Source organism: Camelus dromedarius, chromosome X, assembly GCF_036321535.1.
Source record: "Camelus dromedarius isolate mCamDro1 chromosome X, mCamDro1.pat, whole genome shotgun sequence".
Lineage (NCBI taxonomy): Eukaryota > Metazoa > Chordata > Mammalia > Artiodactyla > Camelidae > Camelus > Camelus dromedarius.
This window is the reverse complement of record NC_087472.1, coordinates 26,036,047-26,056,464: the sequence shown is the minus strand read 5'-3', so window position 1 is coordinate 26,056,464 and position 20,418 is coordinate 26,036,047. Positions and strand designations below refer to the sequence as shown.

Below are 20,418 nucleotides of genomic sequence, written 5' to 3'. Positions count from 1 at the left end.
AACATTTGTGAGGGTATACGTTTTCAGTTCTCTTGATTTTACTGCCCTCCACACGTGCTGCTGTAACACCCTGAAGAGACCTCTGTAATAACACTTAACACACTACCCTGTAAGCTTGGATTCATTCTCTGTCTCTCTGCTAGAGAGGGCAAGGACCATGTTCACTTGTTTCCTAGTGTAGGAGTGGAATTTATGTGTCATATGGTAACTGCATATTTAACTTCTTTAAGAACTTCCAGACTGTTTTTTAAAGTGGCTGCACCATTTAATATTCCCATGGGTAAACGCATGAAGGTTCCACTTTCTCCACACCTCACCAACACTTGTTTTGTCTGTCTTTTCATTTGGTATCTCATTGTGATGTTAATTTGCCTAGACTGAGTGGTATTTAGTTTAGCTAGTTTCACTTCACTTTAATGAGTGCCTTTTAAAATATTCTAATCTAGGAGCTGAAATGAATAATACATGGTCCCTCCTTGCAAAGGGCTCATAGTCCCTTCAGGGAGACAGGCAGAGAGACAGATAATTACAGCAAAGTGTCTTAAGTGCTCTGATGGAGTTGAGCACGGAATGCTATGGGGAGCAGAGAAGAGGGACACCTAACCTAGGCTGGGGGGAGGATGGAGAAAATACCAAAGGGGCTTTAATGTGGCTCTGGTTTTCTTTTGTGTATTTTTATCAAAATAATACATGTACACAGTTTTAAAAAGTCCAATACTTCTACAAGGTTTGCTATTAAAGAAAAAAGGAGCCCCCAATTTCCTCTCCTTTCCCTGCTCCTGCCAAAGCAATCACTTTCTATTCTTTTAAGTCTTTGGATATTTACCTCTATATCTTTAAATAGCATAGTATATTTTTATTTGAGAAAGAAAAATTATCAGCCCTGACATAGGCCAAACAATCACCATTCCCACTCGCATGATTTCTAACATCCCCATTAAATGTTAACACATAATTAATTGTGAAAGCCATGGTCAGAATGCAACTAGGGAACACAACGTTTCAAATAAGATTCAACAAGATGTTATTTTTCGATTCCATTTTTTCATTAGTAGACCTGTATTACAAAACCGTGTAGTCAATTATTATTATATTTTGGATTTCATCAATTAAAATTTTATAGAAATTTGTTTTTTTCTGTTGTTATATAAGTATCTACATAATAGCCTCCATTTTGCTTCTTGGCTCATAGAGCCTCAAATATCTGCCATCTGACCTTCACAGAAAAAGTTTACCAACTCCTGGTTTAAAAGAATAAACAGAAATGGAAAGCAGTTGCCACCTATTTGCTGGGTGACCTTGGGAAATCACTTTACTTCTTTGGCCTTGATTTTCATTATCTATAAAATGGAGATAAAAGGTCATGAGTGGTTGAGATAAGCTCTAGAGTGAAAGCCTCCCATCCCCTAAGTTTTTGTTATTAATTACTTAATTATGCAAATATTTATTGAGTGTACCAAGAACTGTTAAAGGCATTGGGGATTCTGCAGGAAACAAAATTCCTGTTCTCAAAATGGATGTTATTCTAAATGAAAAGAGACTTAAGATGCAATGTGTGGTCTGAGATTGGAGCTTGATTTGAACTAACTAGCTTTATAGGACATTTGGGGGTGGGGAAGTAGGTGAATTTGAATATGGATGGGTTTTAGATGAGATAAAACCTTAATAACATGGAATAGTGGAGGTCATTAACTGAGAAAAAGCAGTTGCAAAGCATTATGTATGTGGATTATCTCATTTTGGTAGACAGTACATGTATCTGTTATATATGCTTAGAAAAAATCTGCAAGGATATATATTAAGCTGTTAACAGTGGTAATTTCTGGGTGGTGGAAACATGTTTCCATTATTTTTGTTTTCTCATTTTCTATCATAAATGAACATACATCGCTTTGGTAAAAATAAAAGATTCCTTCTAATTAAGAAAAATAATCTCTCTTCTTGGAGCTTACATGCTAGCACCACTTGTAAGTATTAACATAGCCAAATTGGTCACTTTTTTTCTGGGGGAACACAAGTAAAATCAAGGGTGCTCTTCCCCCTTCAGGTAACAAAGGGATCAAGGCTTTTTCTGCAAAATAGCTGCAGAATGTAAACCGCAGAATATAAACCGAGGCTGCTGGCATTTCCCTTGGAGTTCTACTGGTAAGTTGAGCTTTCTCATACCCAAGTCTTTAGAATGGGGTGGGATTTTGTAGGGTGGCTGGCATTAAAAATGAAGGGCTAAGAGAGGCAAACATTTGTCAGTGCCCATCTAAGCACCATTCAGGAGAGAACCAAAGCCTGATGTGATCAAGCATTTGAATCATGTAACTACTGCTCATTCTTATTCTGGGCCAGAGGTCCATAAACCCTGACATCTATTTTTGTAAATAAAGTCTTAATTGGAACATGGCCACACTCATTTGTTTACATATTGTCTATCAGTGCTTTTGCCCCGCAATGGCAGAGTTGAGTAGTTGTGACAGATGTGGGTATGTGACCCACAAAATTAAATATATTTACTATCTAGCCCTTTAAAAAGAAAAAGTTATGGACTTCTGTTCCAGGCTCATCAGAAAACCATCTCAGTAGGCAAGCCTGTGGGGAGAGTGTGCCCACTTTACAGTTAAATTAACAAATTGATATTCTAATTTATGAACTTCATTCTCTCCTGAGCTTTATGAGCATGTGTCATTGTTCCCAATTCCAGATGACTCTAGGTTACTTACAAGATTGTATTTCTCTTTTTTTAATTGAAATATAGTTGATGTACAATATTATGTTAGTATCAGATGTACTACATAGTGATTTGACATTTGCATACATTGTGAAATGATCACCATGGTAAGTCTAGTAGCCATCTGTCCCCACACAAAATTGTTACAGTATTATTGATCATATTCCTTATGCTGTGTATTAATTCCTGTGACTAATTTACTTTATAACTGGAGGTTATACTTCTTAATTCCTTTCATCTATTTTGCCCCCACCACTCTCCTCCCCTCTGGTGACTACCAGTTTGTTTTCTGTATCTATGAGTCTGTTTTCCTTTTGTTTTATTTTTTAGATTCTACATAAAAGTGAGGTCATACAGTATTTGTCTTCTCTGTCCGACTTACTTCACTTAGCATAATACCCTCTAGATCCATCCATGTAGTTGCAAATTAATGGACACTTAGGTTGCTTCCATATCTTGGCTATTATGAATAATGCTGCAATGAGCATTGGTGTGAACATATCTTTTTGAATTAGTGTTTTTGTTTGTTTTCTTCATGTAAATACTCAGAAGTGGAATTGCTGGATCAAATGGTAGGTCTATTTTTAATTTTTTAGGAACCTCCACACTATTTTCCATAGTAGCTGCACCAATTTACAGTTCTACCCAACAGTGTAAGAAGGTTCCCTTTTCTCCACATCTTCGACAACACTTGTTATTTGTTGTCTTTTTGATGATAGCCATCCTGACAGGTGTGAGGTGGTATTTCATTGTGATTTTATTTGTATTTCCCTGATGATTAGTGATGTTAGGCATCTTTTTGTGTGCCTCTAGGCCATCTGTGTGTCTTCTTTGGGAAAATGTCTATTCAGATCCTCTGTTTGTTTATTTTTTTAATCAGGTTTTTTTTTTTTTTGAGTTGTATGAGATCTTTGTATATTTGGGATATTAACTGCTTATCAGATATATCATTTGCAGATTATCTCTTCCCATTCAGTAGGTGGCCTTTTCATTTTGTTGATAGTTTCCTTTGCTGTGCACAAAGTCTTTTGAGTTTGATATAGTCCCATTTGTTTATTTTTGCTTTTGTTTCCCTCTCCTCTGGAGACAGATCCAAAAAAAGTTGTCTTTAATTGTAGAAAATCTTTTCTGCTAATCTTTAGATTGTTCTTATAAATAGTTGCTCTGTACGTAGTTGTAATTTTGGTGTCTGTGGGAGGAGGTGAGTTCAGGGTCTTCCTACTCCACCATCTTGGTCACCTCCCTGAAGATTGGATTTCTTTTTTTTTTATTCAATATACACCCTTAAAATTATTTATTTATTATGGAGGTACTAAGGATTGAACCCAGGACCTTGTGCATGATAAGCATGTACTCTATCACTAGAGCTATACCCTCCCCCCAGCTGTACCCTCTCCCCAGCTATGCCTTCGCCCCTGGATTTCTTACCATGCAAATCTGAGGTGAAGGTCAGACTACAGGAAAACAGAAAATTCATCAAGGTAGAGGATAGCCTGTGAGCCCTATCAATAGCTAGCTGGTTGGTTGCATTCATCTAGCTAAGATCTACTTATGCTTCAAATTTAGTTCAAGTGCCTCCTCCTCCCAGAAGCCTCCTCTCACTCCTCACCCTGATTTCACTGTCCTGTGCCAGTGCTCCTGAAGCACCCTCAGCAGTCCTCTGTCATAACATTGAGCACACTGTCCTGTGATCCTGTATTCATTTCTGGCTCTCCACTGGAGAGGGCCAGCACCATGTTCACTTGTTCCCTGGTGTAGCCCCTGAGCCTAGCATAATGCCTAGCTTATAGCAGCTCACCAGCTGTGTATCCTTGGTCATGCTACTTCTCTGAACCTCAGTTTTCTTGCCAGTAAATGGGGATGATAGTAATAATAATAGTATCTACCTCCTAGGGTTGAATGAATGAATGAATGACATTGTTTCAACTGTTTGGGAATTGTGAAAGTCTACATCAGTAGTACCTGAAGTAATGAGGGGTTTTACCAGCAACACACTTATCCTATATTGCCTACCCAGACTGGAGCAGCATTCATTTACTATGTGAACACTTATTGAGTACCTACTATATACCTGATACTGTGTTAGATATTAGAGACAGAGCAGAATATACACAGTCTTCACCCTCCTGGATATTATATTGTAGTAGGAAAGATGGATCAATAGACAAGTAAACTGATACATAAAAATATATTACAGACTGTGATTAATGATAAAGAAAATAAATAAACTAAATTAGAGTAATTAAGACAAGTTGCTACATATCTGGTGCTCAGGGATAGCTTCTTTAAAGAGGTGACATCTGAGATGAGACTAGAAAGAATGAACCAACCATGAGAAGAGCTGCAGAAGGAATATTCTAGGCAGAGGGAATAGTAAATGCCAAGGCCTTGGAATCACAAAGGATCTGGCACGTTCAGGGAATGGAAGGAGGCAAAGGTGGCTAGAAGAGTGAAGAGACTGGATTCATTCTAAGAGTAGAGGGAAGCAATGTAGTGATTTTGAGAAGGAGAGTTATATCATCTGTCACTCTGTATTTTTAAAAACTTAAAAAAAAAACTGTGTGGTAGAATAACCGCCCCAAAGATGTTTATGTACGAATCCCCAGAGCCTGCGAGTATGTTACTTTCTATGACAAAAGGGACTTTGCAGATGTGATTAAGTTAAAGGTCGTGGCATGAGGAGCTTATACTGGTGGGTTCAATATCATGACAAGGGTCCTTGTAAGAGGAAGGCAGAGGGCCAGAGTCAGAAGAAGGAGATATGATGATGGGAGCAGCGGTCATAGTCGGAGAGTTATTTGAAGATGCTGTGCTGCTGACCAGAAGACGGAGTACCAGGCCTGAAGACAGCGAGTGTAGGGAAGACTTAGAGGCTGGAAAAGACAAGGGACTATATTCTCCCCTAAAGCCGTTAGAAAGAACATACCTGTGCCGACACCCTGACTTTAGCCCTGTGAGACCCATCTTGGACTTTTGACCTTTGAAAGGGGCCACACTTTGAGAACTACTGTTCTAAGACTAAAGACAAAAAAACTAACAATGTATACATAAATACTATAGTTAGTAGGCTTGTTTTTCACAGAAGTGTAGGTTAGCAATTCTGGATCTACACATATTCTACTCTCAAGAAAATAAGTAAATATATTGTGAATGATGAGAGTCAGATTTTAGTCTGTCTGAGGAGGGAGTTACACATAGGGAAAGACATGACTGGCGGTGATCAGAGGTATCAGTACGAACACATTGTTTTATGTGCACACATACACACCCCCACAATCCAGACACTCACACAGAGGTAGATACAGATATAGAAATAGCTATATGGTTGTTTGTATTTATACTTGTTTCCTAGCTCTGTTGAGAAGGTGTACAAGCAATGACAGCCCCAAACCAGTGAGCACACCTAGCACTCAGATCTTAGTTTTAAAATACCATTCTCCAAATAGAAGGAACCAGGACTCTTGGCAAAATGGCTGCTTCTAAGGCTAGGGCAGGGGGACTATAAGATGAGGTTGGAGGTAAGTCTTCCTCTGCCAGAAAGTAAGAAAGTGCCCGTGGAATAATGGGGACATGGTAAAAGTACGCAGGAGTCAATTTGAAGGGGTTCCCAATGGTGAAATCTGTGACAATTTAAGAAACAAAATAATGATAGTATGGATTGTAACCCATAGAATAAGATAAGAATCCATGAGTCCATACTAAGACACAGAAATAACTGAATAAATACATGAGGGTGAAGGGAAAGCACTTGTTTAGGGTAATATTCCAATTAATAAATGTAGAAAGAATAATGGAAATAGAAATTTTTTTGGCAGGCACCAAAGAGCAATAACTGTTTCAGGCAAGAATCATCAATGGATGCTAAAATTAATGGACGAAAGTATAATGAGAAACAGTATACATGTTTATAGTCTCAAAGTATCTCTCCACAAGATGCTTATTCATTACAAAGGGCAAAATAGTAACTTCATTGAAAGGAACCTGACAGATACCATCTTAACCAGATGATCAGAGTTAAGATCAGTAGTTATGGAACCAGCTGATATCTTGTGCCTCTTGATAGGATGCCCTGTGAAGGACACGACACCTCATCTGTAGTCTTCTTGCCGAGACAAATAACCTAAATTGAGCCACGATGAACCATCAGACAAACCCCAGATTGAAAATAGTCAGTGTTTTTCAAAAGTGTCATGGTAATAAAGGACAAAAAAAAAAAAGAAAGACTAAGGAACTGTTTCAGATTAAAGGTGCTGAAGGAGATGTGTGATCCTGGACCAAAAAAAAAGGCCATTGTTGGGGCAATTGGAGAAAATCGAATAGTCTTTGTTGATTAGATTATAGTGTTGTATGAATGGTAATTTCTTGATTTTTAATATTATACTGTGGTTATGTAAGATGTTAATATTTGGGGAATCTGGGTGAAGGGTATATGAGGATTCTTTGTGCTATTTTTGCAACTTTTTTTTTGTTAAGTCTAATTATTTCCAAGTGGAAAGTTGAAAAACGAAACGTGAGTTACTTACCTCACTGCAGGATATCCCCGGGTGAGCTGACTGCTGTGTGCAGTGTGGCTTATAGATGGGCCAGAGTGTAAGTGGGGAGACCAGTCAGGAGACTGTTGCACAAAACCAGGGGAGAATCTAGGGGGATGGCAGTGGAGATAGAGAGGGGTGGATGGATTCAAGATGCTTTTTGGCATCTCCACGGGAAGGACGTTGCACAAGTGAATGGAAGGGAAAACAACGTCATTTGAAAAGGAGGTTCTCTGGGCATTACCTTCAGATAAAATATAGAACAGAATAGACCCTGCGTGTCTATAAGTGTTTTCATTAGATTCGTGGATTCTGAATCCTCCAGTATGTAAGCTGGACTATTTATCATGGAGATTGTATTTTATCTTTTTTCCCCCTATAGTTTTTAATAGTGTTCCTCTCATCCAAAGGAAAACAAGGAAAGGGGATATGTGTGTGTGTGTGTGTGTATATATATATATATATATATATATATATATGTTTTTGGTTCCCTCTTGTATTTACCTCTGCTTAGGACTTTTCTCTTGAGAATCCCTCTGCTCTTTTCAAGGAGGGGTCTGAATTCTGTGTTGTCACTCAAATTGTGACCCTTACAGAGGCCCATTGGACAGCTCGGGTTTTCACATATTGGGCCCTTCCCTCCATTTAGGTCTTTACCTGGAATACTCTCAGTAACATTTTGTCTGTTTTTAAAGGCTCAGCTCAAACTACCCCCTCCAAGCTGTCTTCCTGGATTTACTCAGCTCAAAGTAATCTTTCTCTTTCCTGGGTAAGTCATAGCTCTTAGTTTATTCCTTTTACTTAGCCCCTATTCACTCTTTCACAGTCATACTCATTGTTTTGTACTTATTTGTATTTGTGACTTATGTCCTATACCAGATTTTAAATTCATTGAGGGAAGGTACTTAGGTTGTTCAACTTTAAATGAATTATTTTCTTTCTCATCATCAGATGCAAAAGAGGTTCACCAATAAAATAAGCTGATAAGTTCCCCCCCCATGTACTTTGAATCTAATCTTTAGTTTCCCTTGTTTCTGCTGAGAACTTTCCCTGTGAAATATTGGAGTCACTTCCTTTGTCTTCAATGATCTCCTTTGTAACTTGAAGCCTGTTTTCTGATTTTTTTTTTTTTTGCCATTGCTTTGATGAAGTTCTTCCACCAGGGGGAGCTCCTTCCTATAGCTAGGTGAATTTCTTTTTCCTTAGAGGCAAAAGACAGGAGACTTCATCAGACAAAAATATCAAAGCATTGGGAAAACAAACAGTAGGATGTAGGAACTGCACATAACATCTCTTGGGACTTGATTTGGTCACAGCACTAGTTGGCCCAAATGCCATTTCACTTGTTCTGTTGGGTTTTGGTGTGATTCTGGCCCATGTGTAAAGATTTCCCTCTTCGCCATCATTTATTTCATCTACAAATATATATTGAGCATATGCTTTGTGTCAGGTATTGCTATAGATGCTAAAGCTTCATCTGTGAACAAAACTGACCAAGCCCCTGACCTCAGGGAGCTTATTTCATATATGAGCAACAGATAATAAGTGAGATAGATAGATAAAAGATGTAGTATATTAGACAGGGACACATGCTAAGAGAAAAAGCAATGCCAGGCCTTGTAGGCCATTGTAAGAACTTCGACTTTTATTCTGAGTAAGATGGGAAGCATTGGGGAATTTTGAGTAGGAGTGATGTGATCTGGCGTATTTTAAAAGGATCACCCTTGGTTTTTGGATAATAAATTATGTATAAAGGGACAAACTTGGGCCATACTGGAACCAGTGGAATTTGTGAGAAGTTTTTGGAGTTTTGGATCTATCTCAAAGGTAAGAGCCAACTGCTACAATTTGCTGCAGATCAGATGTGGGATGTGAGAGAAAGAGGAATCAAGGAAAACAGGGTCACCATGTTGCATAACACCAACAGCATTGCATAAATTGTGACTGGTGCCCTCTGGAGTTGTATAACACAGCATTTCTGTTCAATATGATGCCAAGGTTTTCATCGTAAGCAGCCGGAAGGATGGAGTTGCCACTGACTACAGTGGTAAAGACTGGGAAGAACAGGGTTGGGAGTTTATCAGAAGTTAAATTTTGGATATGTTGAGTTTGAGATGCCAATTAGACATCGAAATGGGGATGATGAGTAAGTGGTGGGATATACGAGCCTGGCACTCCCAGGTGTGGTTAGGGCTGGAGATAAACGGTTTTGAGTATCCAGATAGTATTCAAAGCTATGAGAAGGATGGAATCACCGAGAGTGAGAATAGTTAGAGAAGAGAAGAGAACCAAGATCCTGCCCTGGGACACTCCCACATTCAGAGGTTAGAAGGCGAGTGCAGAGGGTACTTCCAGAAAGAGGGAATGATCAGCTGTGAGAAGTACTTCTGGATGGCCAAGCAAGAGGAGGACTGAGAATGTTTGATGGGCTCTAGCAACATGGAGGTCACTGGTGGCCTTGATAAAAGCCTTTCAGTGGACAAAAGCTTGACTGGAATGGGTTCAAGAGAGACGGGGAGGAGAAGAATTGTACATGGGGAATGTAGACAAATCTCTTGAAGAGTTTTGCTGTAAAGAAGAGGCAAGAAATGAGGCAGTAACTGGAATGGGATGTGGGGTCAAGAGAGGTATTCAGAATGGGACAAGTAACGGAAAGTTTGCCCCAGGAATGCTCACTGCTTGTTGGAGTTCACTTGTCCTTACTCACGTGCATTCCTCAGCAGGGTAGCCAGTAATCCTCAGAGAAGCTAGACGTTGAGGGAGGGGAAGTTGCCAGCAAGTTTGCCTGGAACACACTCTACAGAAACCCACGGACAGCCTTTAGCAAAACTGGCCTCAGAACCTCGGCATTTGGCAGAAGGGAGCGTATCCCCACGTGTGGAAACAACCGGGGCCGTGAGCTCTAGCCATCTGCCTTGTACCCCAGGCGACTCCAGCATCCTTTGCTAACCTTGGAGGATGTAGCCTCAGCTACACTAAAGACAGCCTGTAGATCCCTTTTCAGAACCATTTTCAATTTTCTGTTATTATCTACAGAAGAGACAGGAAAAGAGATTCCTACAGATACTGTGAGCATGACAAAACCCCAGGTAGAGTTTGAACCAAGTGGGAAAACTGATACAAAAACCAGGCCACAGTTGCACTCATTATTTCCCTGTTCCTCGACGAGAAGTGGCCTCAGCGGCAGAGGCCGGTGTTGAGCTGGGCTTGCTTCTTAGCTGTGTGTTTTGGTGTTGATGGCTTTGAAAACACATACAGGTTTTACTGGTCTCCATGTACTGTTAGTATTTGAATGTGTTTCCTACTCTCCTATCTTCCAGGTACAGCTCGAGTGTCCCTTCTTCTGCAGAGCCTTCCTTGGGCCCCCTCACAGGCAAAATCAGTCCTTTCCTTCTCTGTGTTTCCATCGCAGGTTTTCTTTCTGTCTCTTCTCGTGCACATTACGTTGTATGAGAGCTGTGTGTGGTTGTAAACGGAAGAGGCAGTAGAGTGTAGTGGGTGAGACCATGCAGTCTGGAGCTAGGCTGTTTGGGATTAAGTGGTGGTTCTTGCAAATTGCTGAACCGCCTTGTGCCTCAGTTTCTCACCTGTTTCATATAATAATAATAATAATAATAATAATAATAATAATAATAATAATAGTAGTAGTAGTAGTAGTAGTAGTAGTAGTAGCGGCAGCAGCAGCAGCAGCAGTATTGCCCTCATAGGGAATTTGTGAAGATTAAAGAAATTAATCCATGTGAAGGACTTAGAGCAGTGCCCTGTGCATAGTAAGTGCTCGATAAACTTTTGTTATTTGTCTCTCTTCTCCTTGAGGAATAAGACCATGCACTTGTCTTAGCACTGGACTTGGAACAGAGTACTAGGCACTTAATACATTTTTGTGTGAATACACCAGGTTTCTAAATGAAATTAATTCAAGTTTGTATTTAATGGTTTTATGTGCATAGCCCTCTATCAGCTCGCTTATTTACTGCTGTGTATCACTCCATGTAGTGGTTAAGAATGAAAGTTCTAGAGCCTGATGGCCTAGTTTGTATCTTTACTTTGCCACTTATTAGCTCATTAACCTCTCACTGCCTCAGCTTCCTCATCTGGAAAGTGAGAAAAAACTGAAGAAGTTAAACACAGTTACTGAACATTCAAATGCTGTATATTTATTTTCCTATTAATCTTATCGTTAATTCAATGATTTAATAAACATCTACAATGTTTCAGGGTCTGTGTTAGACAGTAGAGGTACAAAGATGAGTAAGGCTTGGTTCTTGCTCTAAGAAAACCCATCAGCTAGTGAAGAAAACAAGAGTGAACAAGTCAGGGTGTATAGAGCCTGGCGGAGCAAGGGGGCAGTTTTATGAGAGGGACCAGTGAGGGGACAGGGAAGGGGATGAAGTTTTAAAGAGGAGGGACATCCTGAGCTTTGCATCAGTGGGTTGAGGGTCCTGGGATAAGAATGTCACATAGGTATCAGAATCCCTTTTGCAGTTCATCAGAAATGAATTTCCATGAGATTTCCTTAGGCAGACCCCTTAACAAGAGGCCCCATCCTGTATTTTGAAACCCACAGAAACCATTCTGGGCCAACAACAACACATTGTCAGGCCAACCTAAGTGCACCACATATGGTTTTGGACAGTTTTCCTTGAGCAAAAACTTCTCTTTCTTTTTGTAGGTAAGCCAGAGAGCCCTCACAGGCAGAAGACTGCATTTCAGATGACTCTGTCCTGCCCTCTCCCTCCCTCCCGATGAATTTGCTGAGGAGGTTGGCATTTACAGTCTTTCCTGCCTCACCCCAACAATCAGGTGTTAGGAAAAGCAGAGAGTTGGGTGTGTTTTCTAAGAAAAGGCCAAGACCCCTTTCTAACTCCCACTTCTACTAGAGACCTCTCAGGGATGGTGGGATGGGGCAAGATTTCAAATTTTGAGATTAAGAACAGGGTCCCAGTAGATGAAAACATTATGTCTTCTGTCTGTTGGGAAACCAATAAAGCCAGTGAAGCTTGTCCAGATCCCCCATGTAGTGAATAAGAACAATAGAATTCAGAGTTCCTGGTGTTCCTCTGGAGCTGATTTTGGCAAGTGATAAGCAGCTTGTAAAAGGCCTTATTATTGAGTGAGCTTTGGCTGCCTGACTTTTGAGGTTGGTTATTTATTTTGCATGTTGTATAACAGGAACATTGGGCAATGCTGAGAAAAGTCCTTCTGGATCAGAGAGTAAGGACTTCTCCGACCACCTCCTCCCACCAGAACCAGATTCCAGCTGCAGAGTCAGGGTCCAGGCTGTGGCTTTCCTGTAGCCCCAGCCACCAAACAGGCCTTCTCATTAGGGGTTGAATACATCAACATTTCCATCAAGTCCCAGCCCAAGAAAAATATATGTATGTGTATAATTTCTCAAACTTACACTGATAATGTGACATGCCTTTGAAAGACACATTTTTAAAGACGCATTTTGGTCATTTGCAACAAACAGTCATCTACGGGGTCCCTGTCATCGCAGTAGGTAGATGCTGTGAAAGGCGGAGCTTTCAGCAGGTTGCAGGGGAAAGTAGCCAAGAGGTCTTCCCCAGGCCGAAACTGTCCCCAGTCCTCTTGGTTCAAGCGTTAAAGCATTGTGCCTCTTATCTCAGGCTAGCCTTGCTGGCTCCCTGAGAGATCCAGACATTTCAGAGACAGTGAATGAGGGAAGTTCCTCTTCTTCCTGTCCTAAACTTTAAAAGTGGATTGAGCCAGCCCTCAAATTGAGATGGTCTCGATACAGGGAACCTTACTTGTGGCTCCTTTTTCACTTTGCTCTTGTTTGGTTTTTATGGGAACCTGAATTTATGAGGAAGTTCTGTTTATAGAGGCTATAAGCAAGTGTTTGTGTCCAGTGATGTTAGTAAAATGGGAAGCAGCAGGAGGTTATAGGTGCCTGGGAAGAGATTTCATGAGCTGTTGAATATTAAATTTTGGATGCTTTTTATTTTGAAGACATATGTCTTGGGAGAGGTGGCCTTTACACTTAAAGTTACTGTTTCAGAATGAACCATCCTCCCTCAGAGACAATGCTTTGTTGAAGAAAGTCTTGGGAGACATGAAATCCAATCATCCTCGTAGAGTTTGTGAGTGTGACTAGGTTAATTTCTTGCACCACAGTCTCTGGCATTTAGGATGGGCTGCTGCTTCGGCTCCTCTATTAGTCAGGATAGGCTAGACTCTGATGAAATAACAAATAAACAACACAGGTTTATTTGTTGCTCACATAAATAAGGCTTGATGCAGACTTGTTGGCCCTTTTCTGTCTTGTAGTGGTGCCATCTGGTACACATGACCTCCAAGGGCACCATGGTGGAGAAGACGACAGCTGGAAGCCCACCTGCCTTAAACGCCTCATCTCAGAAGTGACACACATCACTTCTGCACATATTTCAGTGGAAGAAACTAATCACTTTGCCCCATTCTAACTTCACAGGATATGTAGAAGCATACCCTGTATATTTGGTGGCTATTAACAGTCTCTTCTCCACCCCCTAGGTACCGACTGACCACTCACTTCCCACCCCACTCTCAGGGAGTGTGTGAGTGATGCTGCTTTTCTAATTCTGCAACAGATTGGACTGTGAACCCCAAACCACCTGTTCAGCCTGATGGCCAGTGCTTGTTTTATCTAAGGAGAGGAGACAGGACAGGCAGTGCTCACCTATTCATTAGGTACGGTCCTCTTCCTCCCACCCTTAGCGCTCACCATGAAGCACACGTTCTCCCTTCTGCTTCTGTCCTCCGAGTCACACTCATGTGAACATAAGAATTGCCCCAGGTCAGATACCTTTGTCACTGGTCCCAGTTTCTAGGTCTGACTGGAGCTACGGGAGTGCTTGACGAGAAAGTGTAAGAGTTGTTCTTTGTGAAGAAGTTCATAGAAGGTTGGGGCAGGCTGTCCACGTCTCTAGTGGTCCTAATGCCCCAGGGTTAATTAATTTATGGCTGAACCTCTGACAAGATTGAGGGAGCAGAATTCCCCAGTCCCTGGGTATCAGTGAGAGAGGGAAATTAATCCCTTCCCAAAGCCGCGTTCTCTGTAATTAAGGCAGTCCTTCTCCCAGGAAGAGGGGGGCCGGTGGAGTCATTTCAGATTTCTCACTAGAAGTAATAACCAAATTCCCAGAAGGGACCTGAGAGTTAGAAAGTGGTTGGCTGCTCTTGATCTGACTTAAAGTGTGTAGCTGAACCATAAGCACTAGGGTATATAATACTGTGTGTGTGTGTGTGTGAAAATCAGTCCTGTGGCACCTGGTGACTTGGTTGCCCAGCCCTTGCAACAGTTTGCTTCTGTTGTTGTTATTTTCCCTTTGAATCTCAGACATGAGCAAACGAACGAAGTAATTTACTGCCTTTAGTGTCTTCCATAGGAAAGGGATGACTGGAGTCAGTGCAGATCAGTCCCAGGAGTGCACATCTGTCAGAATTTCAACCCAGCTTCCTTGCCTCTGGCATATCTATCTTTCTGAAGGGTAGGCCCTAAACCAGATGTAGGTAAGTTATCCAAACAGAGTGGCTGGTTGGCTGATTAGCTGGTTGTCTTGGATGGGGTGGGGGGCAGAAATGGAATGAGGTAGGGGTTAGGAAGAGCTGTATCTGAAAGAGGGTCACAATGATTAGTTTCCACTTTCTCTCCCTTGGCTTCACTGCAATACTCTGTGTGGCCCTTACCTTCTAGAATCACTGCCAAGCTCATTATGTTTAAAAGATTTCTAAGACCCAGGTACAACATGCACTTTGGTTGGAGTTTGCCATTTAAATTTATTTCACACGTATACACGTATATCCTTTATAATGTGTTTTAAATTGTCTCTCAGTTATTCCAGGTTGAACTGCTTTTAAAAATTTCTTCACATTTTCTTAATGGGAAAACATTGCTTGATGGTTGTTGTTTACGTTTCCCTCTTTCTTTCCCAGTAACAAAATTTTAATCTTCAATTTGACATTTTCATGTCTTCCTCTTCCTGTTTTATATCCCTGCTGTTGACTGCCACTTTCCTCACTCAGGTTCCTCCCCAAGGTTCCTCCCTATTCCCAACATTGAAACCGAAGCTTTTTTCTCTTTTCCATGTCTTTAGTTTCAGATGTTGTGTATGATTTCTAGTAAAACTTTTAAGTGAGTGAAGATATTTGACTTTGAGTTAGAATCTCTCAGACTTACATGATCTTTCCAAGGACTTCAAAGTAATTCACCTTAAAAACTAAAATATTCCATTGTAGCACTTTGTTTATCATCTCCAAATATCTGGAAACTAGGGAGGGACAAGTTTCATCCCTGTATCTTGAGAATGGTCAAATCAAGGTTCAGAGATGATAAAATAACTTTTCCATTGTCATCATCCTACTGGCTGTTTGATGTCCAGGCCAAAATAAGAAAGTGATGGCCTGTGGATTCTGCATTATTACCTCCATCCTGGGCTAAAAATGACATTGCAACAGGCTGACGAAGACTGCTCTGCATCGTGTGGGGGTTAATGGTTGGACAGAGGTGGCACTCTGGGATTAGAGGTCCCAAGAAGGCAGGCCCCCAGCACCTAGGCAGTCCTCCTTTTATACCCTGTGCAGAACCCTGTGGTGAGCCTTGCCTCCAGAGGATGTGGGTGCAGTGGGGATTTAGCTGTCCATAATATTACAGACAGTGGAACAGTTCAAGTGTTGCTTCTTAAAGTAGCAATAGAAATTTTGAAGTGTTGCTGAGGATGTGAGAAAGAATGGCCTTCTCTGCAGCGTCTCAGATGAAGCATTGACCATGAAAAGGGTTTCTAACTGGTTCTGTGATGGAACACATGATGGCTATTGCTATCACATTGTCAATTGCATGTGTTGCTTTTCTCCCAAGATTTTAAAGGAAGACCTCAAAGATCTCAAGTATTGCTACATTTATGAAACTTCAAAATTCACTTTATTTACCTTACTTCTGATTAGTGCTTTTTTTATTTTGCTTTAAGGTAGAGCCCATGGCTTATTTATCATCTTTTCTCTAGCTTCATTGAGGTATAATTGGTATCCTGCAAATAATTAATATATATGATTTGGTGCATTTGGACAGATGACTGGACCTAGAAGACATGCTAAGTGAGATAAGTCAGTCAGAGAAAGACAAATACTGCATGTTTCCTCTCACATGAGGCATCTAAAGTTGTCAAAAGTAAGGATGATGGTCACCAGGGGTTGGGGGGATGAGGACACTGGAGGATTGGTGCTCAATGGGTATAAAGTTACAGATAATACAATACAAGATGAGTAAGTTCCAGAGACCTGCAGTACAACATAGTGCCTTTAGTTAACAGTAACTTATTGTGTGCTTAAAAGTTGATTAGTGTTTTTTTTTTTTAATGTCATTGGGTTTCTCTCAGGATCTGCCTAAGCATGAGAATTCACCTTTTTAATTTCCTCAGTGCTTCCCAGTTCTGGGAACAGTGCAGAGATGCTCCTCTGTTGGAGGTGAGAGCAGACCCCCCAGCCCACGGTGTCCCTACTCTAGTCAGCACTTCTCTTGCTGAAAAAAGAATCTGGCATGGCCTTATGTTTATTCTCGGTCATCTTCCCAATCTCCTGTCACTCAGAGCTGTCTGAGCCAGGGAGTCGCTGTGGGGATAGGGGATTTTGAGGCCTGGCCTGATCCCAGGCAGATATCCAGCAGCACAGCACTTAACCCCAGGCCAGGCTTCTGGCAACTTCTGTCCTCTGGAAATTTGCCCCAAACCTGCAAGCAAGAAATAGCCACCAACTCCCTCAAACACACAGAGATAGCACTGAAGCCACAAATTATTCCCTAGGCCTTTTCTAGTGCCTTGTTTATAACATAGCTCTGAAGAGTTTTGTAATCTGGTTCCTAGCCGTACAGATTAGAAGCAACAGGAAGAGATATTGGAGTGGGGGCCATGGGGGAAGAAGCTCAGACACACTGACAGGGGAAGTACTGACCGAAGGCCTGACATCCTGAAAAGAGACAGAAAAACAAAATAGTATAACATAATAAAGGATGTTGATTCTGATTACCCTGAGTTAGCTGGCAAAAAGATTTGATGAATTAAGAAATCTGGGGAGCATGTAATAAATACCTGTATATTTCAGGCCATCGAAGAGACTGTTTAAACATTTTGGTGTTTAAAGGATAAGATTCCCTTATCTGTACAAAGCCAATTATTTCTAGCTTGCCATACCTCACCTAAGCCAGAATTATTAGGTATTTCCTGTAATGACAATATAATGCGCTTTTTTATAGTAAGGATTTGAAGCCCTGAGAGGGAGTGGAAACTAAGTCTTGTTTTGTAAGAGTGATTCGGGCTTTGAGTAAGAATGTGATTTGAATGCTGATTTCATTCATTCTCTGATTTGGTAGAGGTGTCACATTTTAGTCTTCATCTGAGGCTCCCTCAATTACCTATAGGCTTGTTCTCACATTTTTTTCCATTGGCCTGGGAGCCACCTGTGATCCTCCATGGAGGCCTGAGCTGTGTGGGAGTGCAGCTCAGGGCTTGGGGTCCCAAACAGGAAGTGACTTCAGTCCTCAAAGAAGACACTGCCAGCCTGTTGCCTGGGTCCCCTGTGCTGATGAACCAACCCAGCCTATTCGTCACCACCTCTGAGTCAGAAGTCTGGGCAGGGTGCACAGGCTGATGTGCAGATTCCACTCTGGCAACCTGCCCTGTTCTCATGGCCATGAGCTTTCTGACTGGCTGCTGTGAAGTCGCAGGCCTCGCCTGGGTGGGAGGGATGCTGGTTGGGCCAGGGCTTTCTGCTGCCATCATATGCATCTGCAATTACCTCCCTCCTTTTGCTGGGCGATTAATAGTCTGGCCACGCACCTCTGCCAGCAGGAAAGTCTGTTTTGTTCCCTCCTCTCCCTGACCCCCTACCCCACGACACAGCGTGATTGACTTGGCTCAAAGCAAAGAAGCAGTGAGGCTGCAGAGCCCATAAAGCAGTCAGAAACATGTCTCACTCAGCCCTTGTAATTGTAATGCCTTGGCTCGGCCTGTTGCCTCCCTACCCTGTTCTGGCCCTTAACATGCTTCACTGAGGGCTGGTTGCTAATTGGGAAATTTACCACATCCACCTTCTTCGGGGAAGATTCTCATGACAGTAGAACTACTAAGTAGGGCACTAAAATGTGGTAGAACACTGGACTGGAAATCAGAAAAGCTGGGTTCTGGTCCTAGATCAGCTGTGGACTTCTGCTGTGTGATCTTAGACAAATCTCTTATCCATCTGCTGGATGGGGAGGGGGCAACGGTTGCATTAGATGATCTCTACGGTCCAAGTGCTAACTCTTCCATTCTTTTTTCTGTTCATAGAGACAGAAATGTTCTGGTCCATTTTTGAGACTGCCTTCTCTTTTCCTCAGTCTCCTTGGATCCCTTCATCTGAGCCTCTTGTGGTGAAGTAGTTTTTAATTGATTTCTTTTGAAAGCTGCCCAGGGAATATGGAAAGATTGTATTAGAGATACGTAAGTTCTGGAAGTTTTGATTTTGGAGCTGACAGATTCAGAATTAATAGAGTTACTGTAGTCCCATCTGGAATTTAAGTTGCTGAATCACAGGGAGATCAGCCCAGCGAATTGTCTGTGATACAGTAAGATTTGAAACTAGACATCTCTGCCTCAGTTTACTCTCCTGTGAGTGACTTGAGTAGGTGCAGGAGGAATATGCTGAGCCTTCACCTTTCATCCTTAGCACTGCTCAGAAAAAGCCAGGGAGAGGCTGGAGAGGGAGTGGCATCAAACTTGGATACAGAGACCCAGCAAGTGGCAGACTTTATTAAATGCCCAGTGTTCGGTGACGGAGCCAGGCATTGTGGAGCAGAGAGACTAAGAGGACAGCTTTCTACAAACAAACCCTGCCTGTTCTTGCTTTTGGGCCTACATCAAGTTGTTTTCTCCAGTTGGCATGCCTGCCTTCTCTTCTTAGCTTACTGAAAATCCTAACCATCCAGCAAGTTCCACCTCTTGTGTTAAGTTTAGCAAACTTTTATGGAGGACCTCGCTGTTCCCCAGCCCTCTTTGGGGGATGCAATGATGAAAAAAGACTTAGTCCCCATCCTTGGGCGGACTGTGCTGTATTGTCCTGCTTGGGTCACCATTGCTTCATGTTTCTTCCTTTCTCCACTCCAGCTAAAACTGAAGCCCCTTGAAGGCAAAGGCTGTGTTTTGGGGGCCCCACAACCACTCCAAGTTGGGCGATTCACTCGAAGGGCTCACAAGATGCAACAGCAGGTGTTACTCCAAGCAAAGGTTTCTTACGACAGAGGATACAGAGAAAGGCGGCAGGAAAAATATACGCATCACTCAGGCACAGGCTTCCACATTCTTCCCGATCCAGGGCCACATGGGAGCACCTGGCAGCAAATCACAGGGACACCTGTGACGTGTCTGTGCCCAGGAAAGTCCACTCAAGTCTCAGGGTCTGAAGCGTTTGCCAAATAGAACTCAGGACTCCAACATTGAAACCAGGTACATCATGAATCTTGTGAAACAATCCTGAGACGTCTTCCTGAGCTGGTACAACATGCCCCATTTCTCTGGACAGAGACATAAGACAGCATGATCAATCAGACATAAGAACCTTCTAAGGGCCATAGTCCTGGGGGTAGGTCAGGGGTCAGTTATGATGCCAGGCTTCCCTGGAGACACGCAAGTGCTGATCAATGAGACCTTCTGTGTTAACTCTTTCTTTCAAACTGTGTCTTGTTGGGTTCATGTACCTTTTCAGAGTGCTTAGTGTGAAATTACACAAGACCCACCTCTCCTGAGCTCCACTCATACATATGTCACTGTCTACTTGCCACGTCCAGTCCCATGGACATTAACACCTCAATATGTCAAAATCTGAGCTCGAACCCCCCTTCACTGCTCTTCTCCATCTCAGCAACTGTCAGCGTCCTCCACTCTGTTGTCCTTGACTGCCCCTTCCTCTCACCTCCCACAGCCAATCAGTAATTCCCACTGAGTCTGACTCTTGGGCGCATCCCAAATGTGACTGTCTCTCATTCTTACAACCACCCTGGTCCAAACCACATCATCTGTCATCTGGATGACTCACCTTCTTAATGTTTCTATTTGTCTCCCATATGATCTATTCTTCACTCCACACCCGGGATGATCCTTCAAAAGTATACCAAGATTCTGTCATTCCCTGCTATTC

General features: G+C 42.0%; 1 long non-coding RNA gene across 1 annotated transcript in view; it reads left to right on the top strand.

Annotated features, from left to right (window-relative positions):
* The window catches only part of LOC135320138 (uncharacterized), a 43,085-nt gene that overhangs the window by 1,326 nt on the left and 21,341 nt on the right, over window positions 1–20,418 (top strand). The window contains exon 2 of the long non-coding RNA XR_010379361.1: window positions 2,048–2,145. This is a non-coding gene — a long non-coding RNA (uncharacterized LOC135320138). The remainder of the gene's footprint in view (window positions 1–2,047; window positions 2,146–20,418) is intronic.